Raw genomic sequence first — 10,738 nt, 5'->3', positions numbered from 1 at the left:
CAAAATACGGCTCTAGTTTCCGTTCCTTGGTCTAATGCACCAGCGATAAAGTTATACAGATACGTTAACTGATTTACTGTAGACTCGCCAGGCATAAATCCAGATTGTAAGCTTGGCAGAGTATAGTTATGTCTGAAGAAGTTGAAGACATATTTAAAAACGCATTTTTCAAACACTTTAGCGACACAGCTAGTTAGCGCAACAGACCCATAATTTGAACACACATGTTCATCACCTTTCTTTTGAAGCGGTATTACCGTGGCTAATTTCCAAGATGAAGGGAAAGTGTTATTGCGAATGGAGAGGTTAAACAACTTAGTTAACAACGACGTTAGAGAGTCAGAGTTTAATTCTAACACAATATTTCCAATACCATCGGGCCCCGTGGCTTCAGCTGTGTCTACGCTCAACAGAATATCCCGAACATCTCCATTACTTATTGTATCTGATGACAAAGCATGACCGATTTCGCGCTGTTTGATATCAGGCAGACTGGTGTTGGGATCAGCAACTTTCGATTGCTCTGAGAAAACCGAGTTGAGTACATCAGGGATATCTTGTTCATTTTCATAAACGATGTCATTGCTTATAATTGATGGAAACGATGTTTTGTAATTTGTTTTTACATAACTCTTAAGTAATCGCCACCACATTATAGTACCTTGATTATCAGCGTTATATATAGTTTCGTCAACTTTAGTACCATAGGCACGTTTTGCATTTCTAACACAGGAAACTATTTTGTTACGGAGCATTCTGAACTTAAACCAATCATTAGGACGGTTTCGGGGTTTTTTTTTCCTTTTTTTTTTTTTTTTTTTTTTTTTGCAATCGTATGTATACGATTACGTTTCCTTATTAATGATCAGATTTCGTTATTCGTCTATGCCGGATCTTTAGTTCTAGCTGTTATAGTTTTGTTTGGGACATATTCATTCACGTTATACAATGTTAGGGATGTGAGATTTTCCGTAAGGTTATCAACGTTCAGCGAAGAAAACAGCGTATATTTGAGTTTATCCCTTAGGTACTTTCATTCATACCATTGACATCTGCTGAGGAATAGTCATAGATTTTCCATTTAAACCAATTATTGTTCTGTACGGCTTCTGTTCTACTGAGAAATAAAGGGCAGTGGCCGCTACATATGGGATCTAATACACCAGAATCTCTGACACCGTCGACGCAGGATGCAAATATTAAGTCGATCAACGTTTTGCTGTTTCGGGTTATCCTAGTAGGATTTCTTATTATTTGCCGAAGACCGTAATAATTTTCTAAATAGCCTATTTTTTATTATTACACTTAAGAATATCAATAGTGAAATCACCGGTTATGATTGTCTGCATATTAAGATCGACTGCGTTACCTATTGATTCCTTAACTAAATTCCAATATTCGGAGCTCCTATCGGCGCGATAAAATGTGGTTTCTTGTTTTACATTTAATTTGTATGCATATTGCCTCAAGCCCGACTACATCCAAATCATTCATTAAAGAAGCACAAATAGTGTCTTTCACATGGACTGCCACACAGCCGCCGCCCTCAGCATATTCTGTTTAGTTGGTGGGGAATCCTATAATTTTTTTATGCTATATCACTTCATTCCTACAGAAAATCATGTATCCCCTAAAATACCACAATTGGGTCAGTTTATCAACACATATCAAGGTCATGTCGCCTGTCAATGTTAAACTTAGCAAGTGTTTATCACTATTTATCTCTCACTTATATAAACTGTTACGTAAGTAACTCACCATCATGGCGCATGTTTATATTTAACCATGTGCGTGCGTGCGTGCGTGTGTACATTATTCCCATTTGTCCGGCAGGCAGGGGGGATTAAGAGTTATGGCTGAATCTTTGTGCAAAGTTTGTAGATCCCTATGAAAAAAGGCTCCTTTGGAGAGCCGACTAGTTGATTAGTGAACATCGATCGCGTTATAGGTCAAGCGGGTGTGGCTGCAGTGTTTATCTTACTAACATGATGAGGTGAGTATGGTTCACATGTCATGACTTTGACACAAACATACTCATTCTGTTTAATTTACACTAAAGTAATTAAATTAAATGAAATTAAATATAATAAATTAAATGGGTGAGTGTAATCAGATGAAATGTGATAGAGACACGTTCATGTAAACAGTCATTGCACAATGTTAAACGCTCACGTCAATCACAGGCAAACTGCAGCGCAGAGAATATGCTTCGCTCGCATATGTGAACACTAGTCATTTTCTCTACGCTGCGCAACCACATTTGCGCTACAGTTTGCCTGTGGGTCAATGTTCGGTTTATTCCAATCTGTCGAGGTGGACCATATTTAGTTTACTAGAGCTACACATTCTGTAAAAGTCCAGAAGTAGAGAACACTATCCACTGGAAGTGTTGCACAAAAAACTGCAAGTCTACCATCAACACTAAGAACAATCTTGTCAGCAGCTTCTGGGACAATCACAACCATGCAGCAGGCAGGCCCTGCTAAAATGGGAGCAGACACGTTCCTTGAGAACCTCAAGGGTCCTGTGCAAACGTCTTCAACACCAATCCCAGCACGCTACAAGGATGAACTAGCATGTACATTATTATATTTGAATTTCATTAAAAAAACTGGGGACTGGGGAAAGAAAACAAACTTAAATCTGGAAACCTGTTCTTGTATTTAAGGACGGAGGGACGATGGCCTCGATGCCGTCAGGACCAAATGTCTTCTGACCGGTTTGGCCCCGTACTTTCCTAACCAGCCCTCCCAGGAAACCGAACTACATGTATACATTTTATCCTTCCCGGGACATCTGAAAAATAAATTTTATCCTCCCCGGTACGACACCAATTGGGGCGTTAGTTTCAATCCGAGATACGTTAACTATGGTCGGATCAACTGCTGGCAAACTTCAAGCAAATCAAATACACATAGTAATCTTAATCCCTGTGCAAAAAACCCAATCCCTTGCACTCTAACAAAGAAAACTGAAATGTTATTTTGTCAAAACTACTAATGTTTAATCTCAAATTTTACATGTGTATTTACGAAGTTGTTTCTTATTCATTCACCTGAGGCGATGTATGACAAAGGTTAATCTTTTCCATCTTTACGAAACAAATATTATATGAGTTGTTACTTGTTTTCACTAAGCAACAACCCACCTACTCAGTTTATACTTGATAGTATAAACAAGTTTACATCTGTAAAAACAAACTTCTACTGAACCAGTTCTGTAATCTGGTAGGCCGACAGTAACCTTCCGTGTGGAAGACCATACAATGGTTCCATAAAGATCAGTCTCACAATTATGAAACACAATGAAACAACAAGAGGCCCCTTGGGTTATGCCCGAAACAAGGAAGAAGAATACGGTGTCACTCCAGTATCGACTCAAGACTCCTCATACTTTTTTTTTCAAAATCTGTGGTTTTGAATTCCAATCACCGTTTGGAATATGCCACCGTATCCCAGTTGCGAAAATCGATGCTCAGGGTGGTAATCACATGGTTTTCTAGTCCAGAATTAGTCAATTATTTACAGCCAGCCAGCACATAAGCAAACTGTGGCTGAGTGCAGCGTAAAAACAACAGGCAGAACTCACTCAGTCACTCTTCTTTGTTTGATGAATACTACAACTTCTAATGTGCATAACTGTTTATTGCTGTCTACCCACAGAGGTTGGTGGCGCATGCCAATGTGTCTAGTCTGCACGAAGGAGGTAGCCTGAAAAGTAACTGAAGCGCCCCCCGCGTAGGGTCTGACTGCCAGAAGCAACTAAACATTCGACACTTATGTCATCCCCGGCATCCACATGGAAGACAGAGGTCTCCGAAGCTCCAATGTAGGTCTGTGCGACCGTTAGGTAGGTCATTATTTGGCCTTGCTTCTTGACGCTGTAATCAGTTGCACCGGCACTCTCAGACTCCAGCGCAAGTGAAAACATGTACATTCCTAAAACATGTAAACACAGGTGTATAAGTGTTTATAGTATCGGGGACAATCCACAACATCTCCATATAGCCTCCCGGGTAATATTCATGGTTTCAGACACAGGGGTTCGAATCTCTGGTTGGACAATAATTTTCAAAAATGTAAATCAAGACTTTTGCAATCATATAATGTTTTTAGATGCTATAATTTATATATATATATATATTTCACATTTGAACCAAATCGGTGAAGAAATGGATTTTTTAGGAAATTCTACCGCTACACTCGATCATTACATTAAATACACAAGGGGTGACACTAGCGATTCTAGAAGCCTGATCGAAAACCGCACTGCCCGACTATTTTAACGTGCAGTTTAATCAAACCTTACGTTTTTCACCCCTAAAATGTTGGGCTTGTAGGTCAGTCTTTACCTCCCAGACAACAGTATTCAATTTGTCTACCTGCTTGTCATATTTCAACGCTGACCCTCGCAATTGTACTACCCTCATTTTTTTAACAAACGTCTGGCCTCTCTTCTGTAAATATCTACAGTGTCTGTAATCTCATTCTCTTCCCACAGAGGTTACTTGTCATATCTTACGTTACGAAGGAAGGTGTGACAAGTAACCACCGTGGGAGGAGAACGGTGTAATCTCTGAATGACCCGGAAACACAAGACGTCTCTCATTGGTCAATTTCCACGTGTGCAGGAACACAACAACTAAACATGGTAGACAGGAAAGAATGAAAGAATTTCTAACACCATGTTCGAGTTTTCCGAACACAACAACATATGAACTGTGAAAACAATATGCCGCAATATTTTCACACCACTCGATGGTTGTTGATGGTACATCAACCCAGGCCCCTCTCGTGACAAGTGAACAAGCATTAATACTGCTGTGGGCGTGGGGCTGCCGAGGTGAACATGATCGAGGAGTGTCCACGCCTAAAACAGTGGGGACATTGGCCGATGCACCGAGGAAACCATGGATGAAACTTACTTATACCAAATTTCAGGTTGAGTTTTAATCTTTTTTTTACTGTAATAAATTTTACATTCATTTGAAAGGATTTCAAGAACAAGAATTAATGAAAATCCATTTCCTTGCATCTTTCTCCTTTCCACCCTCATTATCTCTGATTGAGCATGTGATGCATGTGAAATTAATTCCAGGTAGCGAGTATTAAGTAAACAAATCATACCTGTTTGGGGCTGATGTTGCACACTGTTAAGATGTTTAGTGTAATATTTAATAGCACATGCGTATTAATCCTGAAATTGCTCAACGGTCGGCATGACAGCAATTAGAGTAAGAGCCCTGAACTTAAGACATGGAGGGAAAGACTTCCGCCCGTATCCACCTTTTAATTCACCATATTCATTCTATAGTCAAATCATCACCTGAATATGTATTTCTCATGTGGTAAGGATGAGTTTTAATACTGTATACTGAAACATCCGAACATCTGAAATGACACTCAAATATCTATTTCCTTATGAATGTTTCAGGTTACTTCAGCAAGTCGTTTATTTAATGAGAAAAGGCGATGAACCGCTTGTCATGCATCCTCAATATCTCCAGGGTATACGTTCCGATAAATCTCCTCTATAACCTGGATGCATCTACTCGGTCCGATAATTTTATTACCTTCCTTGTCGGGCTTTTTGTCCAATCTGCTCTGGGAAGTCTTTGAAGGGCATTTAGAAGTGAAATACATAAGAATGAAGATTTTTATGGATATCAACTTCTTTATATGAGAACACAACGGTAAAGGACCCAGCTGTCAACACCCTAACCCGAGAGGATGCATCTACCAGATCCCTTGCAACTGTGGCGACCTATACATTGGAAAAACGCTGAGACCAATCAACACCAGAATGAAGGAACACCAGACATCCGTCAGCAAACTCGACCAGAAATCGGCCATCTCTGAACACATTCTCAAGAACCCTGGACATTCAATTCGATGGGAGGACACTAGGATACTATCTACCAACAACAACAAATGGCGCCAAAGGAAACTGCAAGAGGCTATCGAGATCCGGAGACAGAAACCAGCAATCAACCGTGACCAAGGAGTGTACCTACCAAGTGCCTTGGACTTATTGATAAATTAATCTCATCTATCTGTGTACATTCTATCTACGTAATTCATGTATAGAAAATCTACCCGTGTACATCCTTAGTAACTTGTATTTGTACATCATCAACCCTCATGTAAATCATGTTCATCAACCCTCATGTAAATCATGTTCATCAACCCTCATGTAAATCATGTACATCATCCTTAATCCCCAATCATGTGTTATGTAAACATCATCCAATCATGCGTAATGTATCACCATTGGCTTCCGTCTTTATCCCCAATCATGCACATCGCCTTATCCCCTATCTGTGTTATGTAAACATATCCTATCATCTGTAATGTATTACCATTGGCTTCCATCATTGTTATCATAACTGTCGGCTTCCTATCAGTGCTTGTTTATACTGGCTTCCAGCTTTCGTTAATTCATTCCACTTGTTACTTTGTCATTGTTTTACCTGTACATATAAATATAGCTCTGTACCCCATTCTGTATCACCTGATGAAGGAGTAAGCATTAACTCCGAAACGTTGTGTTCTCATATAAAGAAGTTGATATCCATACAAATCTTCATTCCTACGCTGGGAAGTTCAGCGTACCAATCACGATTCAATTTCGCTATTTAAATGATCTAACCGACTAAACTTGGCAACGCAATTCATGCAGATGAACGCTAAAAGAGGTAGAAAGACTTCTTGCATATATATTTCGAACAAGACAATTGGTATGTATGATTTCCTCAAGTGATGAGTCGCACTGCGAACAAACCTTCATAGCCGCGACCGATATCTTTGTTGACGCTGTTAAGGTCGGTTGTAACGGCGGCTTAGCTGATTGGCGACTGTGAGAATGCGGAGCCAGCCAAGGGAGGTAATAAAATAATCGGCCCGAGCCGTAGTTGCATCCAGGGTATAGTAAAGATTTATCGGACCGTATACCCTGGAGATATCGAGGATGCTTGTCGTGAATCGCACTGGAAACAGAGGCACAGACGTCCAAGAGAAAATACAGTCACTCCAGTACCAACCTCCACAACTACGCCAACCCCAACAAGTACAGTAACGACGTCAACAATATCAACGTCCATATGGAAGGAGAGATAGTGGCTTTGTTCCATGGAAAAAACGCATTCCCCTGAAGTGCGCAAACGGAGGTTTTTAAAGTCAAGAAATACACAATTCACAATCCCCTCCTGAAATACACCTACAGTCAGAAACTAACCAACCAGGGCAACGAGACCGGTGTAAGTGTATATATTTTTCACTCCGTTTCCAAGTGATTGTTTGATCAAAACTTGCAAGATTTACTTGATAGGGGACATTTGATTAACTGATGCGGGAACGCTTGTTTACCTGATACAGAAACGCGTATTTACTTGTGATTCGGGAACACGTGTTTACCTGAGAGGAACACTGGTTTTCCTGATATAGGGCGGCTTGCTTACCTGATACAGGTAGAGTTGATGGGGAAATAACGGTGACGTTTTTTATGTAAATGCATATATAAACACTTAATTAGGATTAGGATGAGCTGTGAGTGCTCTTTATCGCTTAGTTTACGAGACAAATACATGGTGTCTTCCCACTTTGCCAATTTCATTGTTAAGCAGTTAATGAAAGAGAATGGTGCAAAAAAAAAAAATAGTATGGAGATCGGTAGGTTAATAAAACTCAAATCAGTTCAACACTTTACCAATTTATTTCATTTTACAAAAATATAAATGATCTGTGTTACAAATAAAGTTACAAGTATACAAATATAAACTAAGTGTTTTAGTTATATTTAACATTTCATCATATTAAGCAGGTGATTAGTGTTATATGTTACAGATAAATAAATGATAGATATATTACCTTATAATCTTGTTTCCTCCTGAGAGGGTACGTAAGTCCCAAAACATTTGAAGTCAAATTTGATCTTCCATTTTGTCTTAGCCGTAGAATATGTGTCATTTTAATTTGTGGCTAATCTTGCATACAATCACCAGCAGCTGAGGGGATGATGTAAATCCAGCTAGGGACCATGCAGGTAGCAGAAGTACTGTAAGTCCCCGTGGCCCCTAGTATGGTGATCTACCTTCAGTTGTTGATCTATATAGCCTGTTTTTATATTGTATTGTCTGAACAGGAATATTAGTTTTAACTTTTCACGCTAGTTTTATTTCTTATTGTGATATTCTAGTTGTTTTACTGTCCGTTGTCGACAGGTTTTTATCATATACATAGATTCCTTTGAATATCTTTGTGTTCTACAGTTAATAGTTTGAATAGAAGTACTACTCCTAAGATTATAGTTGCTTTGTTCAAATACTCTTCCTGGTACAAGGTTGTTCGAATAATCTGGAGTCAGACAATACTACATTTTGTAAAACGTTATGTGCTTAGAGTGGTGTCGTCTTTCTTTCAGTGTACTATAATTGGTTTCCCTGTATAGTTTATCATGACTTGTGCCACGAATCACGCCGTATATGGACCGCAAAGCATCTAATTGCAAGTTCACCAGTACGTTTGCCTGTTCAATCGTACAGTTATCCCCGACATGACTGCAGTATTCAAAAAGTGGTAAGATAAAGGAATTATATAAGGTGTTTAGAGTTTTCTGAGATAAATGGTATTTCAAACATCTCAGACAATTGATCATTGGACTAATGTTCCTGACATAATTTTGCGTTTTTCGAGTGAATGTTATACTCTCAGTCTCACTCGGTTTAAAACTATCTTGCAACTTTTTAGCCCAATCTGAAATCTTTGCTAAATCTCTGTTTAAAGTTGCGGCTGCTGTGACTTGGTCATCTATTATCGTATATATCGATGTATCATCTGCAAAGAGGCGACTATTGTTATCTATGTTATCAACAATGTCATTAATATAGATGATAAAGAGAAGCGGACCTAAAACGGAACCTTGGGGAGCACGAGCTTCCACTGTTTTAATACCTGAACTGTAACCATTTATTTCCACACTCTGCATTCTGCTGTCTAGATAACTTTCGAACCATTCTAAGAGAGTACCCCTTATACCGTAAACATGAAGTTTAAATTTATGAATAATGCCCCGGTGCATCTCTGTCAAAGGCTTTGCTTATGTCACAAAATACGGCTCTAGTTTCCGTTCCTTGGTCTAATGCACCAGCGATAAAGTTATACAGATACGTTAACTGATTTACTGTAGACTCGCCAGGCATAAATCCAGATTGTAAGCTTGGCAGAGTATAGTTATGTCTGAAGAAGTTGAAGACATATTTAAAAACGCATTTTTCAAACACTTTAGCGACACAGCTAGTTAGCGCAACAGACCCATAATTTGAACACACATGTTCATCACCTTTCTTTTGAAGCGGTATTACCGTGGCTAATTTCCAAGATGAAGGGAAAGTGTTATTGCGAATGGAGAGGTTAAACAACTTAGTTAACAACGACGTTAGAGAGTCAGAGTTTAATTCTAACACAATATTTCCAATACCATCGGGCCCCGTGGCTTCAGCTGTGTCTACGCTCAACAGAATATCCCGAACATCTCCATTACTTATTGTATCTGATGACAAAGCATGACCGATTTCGCGCTGTTTGATATCAGGCAGACTGGTGTTGGGATCAGCAACTTTCGATTGCTCTGAGAAAACCGAGTTGAGTACATCAGGGATATCTTGTTCATTTTCATAAACGATGTCATTGCTTATAATTGATGGAAACGATGTTTTGTAATTTGTTTTTACATAACTCTTAAGTAATCGCCACCACATTATAGTACCTTGATTATCAGCGTTATATATAGTTTCGTCAACTTTAGTACCATAGGCACGTTTTGCATTTCTAACACAGGAAACTATTTTGTTACGGAGCATTCTGAACTTAAACCAATCATTAGGACGGTTTCGGGGTTTTTTTTTCCTTTTTTTTTTTTTTTTTTTTTTTTTGCAATCGTATGTATACGATTACGTTTCCTTATTAATGATCAGATTTCGTTATTCGTCTATGCCGGATCTTTAGTTCTAGCTGTTATAGTTTTGTTTGGGACATATTCATTCACGTTATACAATGTTAGGGATGTGAGATTTTCCGTAAGGTTATCAACGTTCAGCGAAGAAAACAGCGTATATTTGAGTTTATCCCTTAGGTACTTTCATTCATACCATTGACATCTGCTGAGGAATAGTCATAGATTTTCCATTTAAACCAATTATTGTTCTGTACGGCTTCTGTTCTACTGAGAAATAAAGGGCAGTGGCCGCTACATATGGGATCTAATACACCAGAATCTCTGACACCGTCGACGCAGGATGCAAATATTAAGTCGATCAACGTTTTGCTGTTTCGGGTTATCCTAGTAGGATTTCTTATTATTTGCCGAAGACCGTAATAATTTTCTAAATAGCCTATTTTTTATTATTACACTTAAGAATATCAATAGTGAAATCACCGGTTATGATTGTCTGCATATTAAGATCGACTGCGTTACCTATTGATTCCTTAACTAAATTCCAATATTCGGAGCTCCTATCGGCGCGATAAAATGTGGTTTCTTGTTTTACATTTAATTTGTATGCATATTGCCTCAAGCCCGACTACATCCAAATCATTCATTAAAGAAGCACAAATAGTGTCTTTCACATGGACTGCCACACAGCCGCCGCCCTCAGCATATTCTGTTTAGTTGGTGGGGAATCCTATAATTTTTTTATGCTATATCACTTCATTCCTACAGAAAATCATGTATCCCCTAAAAT

Source organism: Haliotis asinina, chromosome 1 (assembly GCF_037392515.1).
Source record: "Haliotis asinina isolate JCU_RB_2024 chromosome 1, JCU_Hal_asi_v2, whole genome shotgun sequence".
NCBI lineage: Eukaryota > Metazoa > Mollusca > Gastropoda > Lepetellida > Haliotidae > Haliotis > Haliotis asinina.
Note: the sequence above shows the minus strand (reverse complement) of the source record.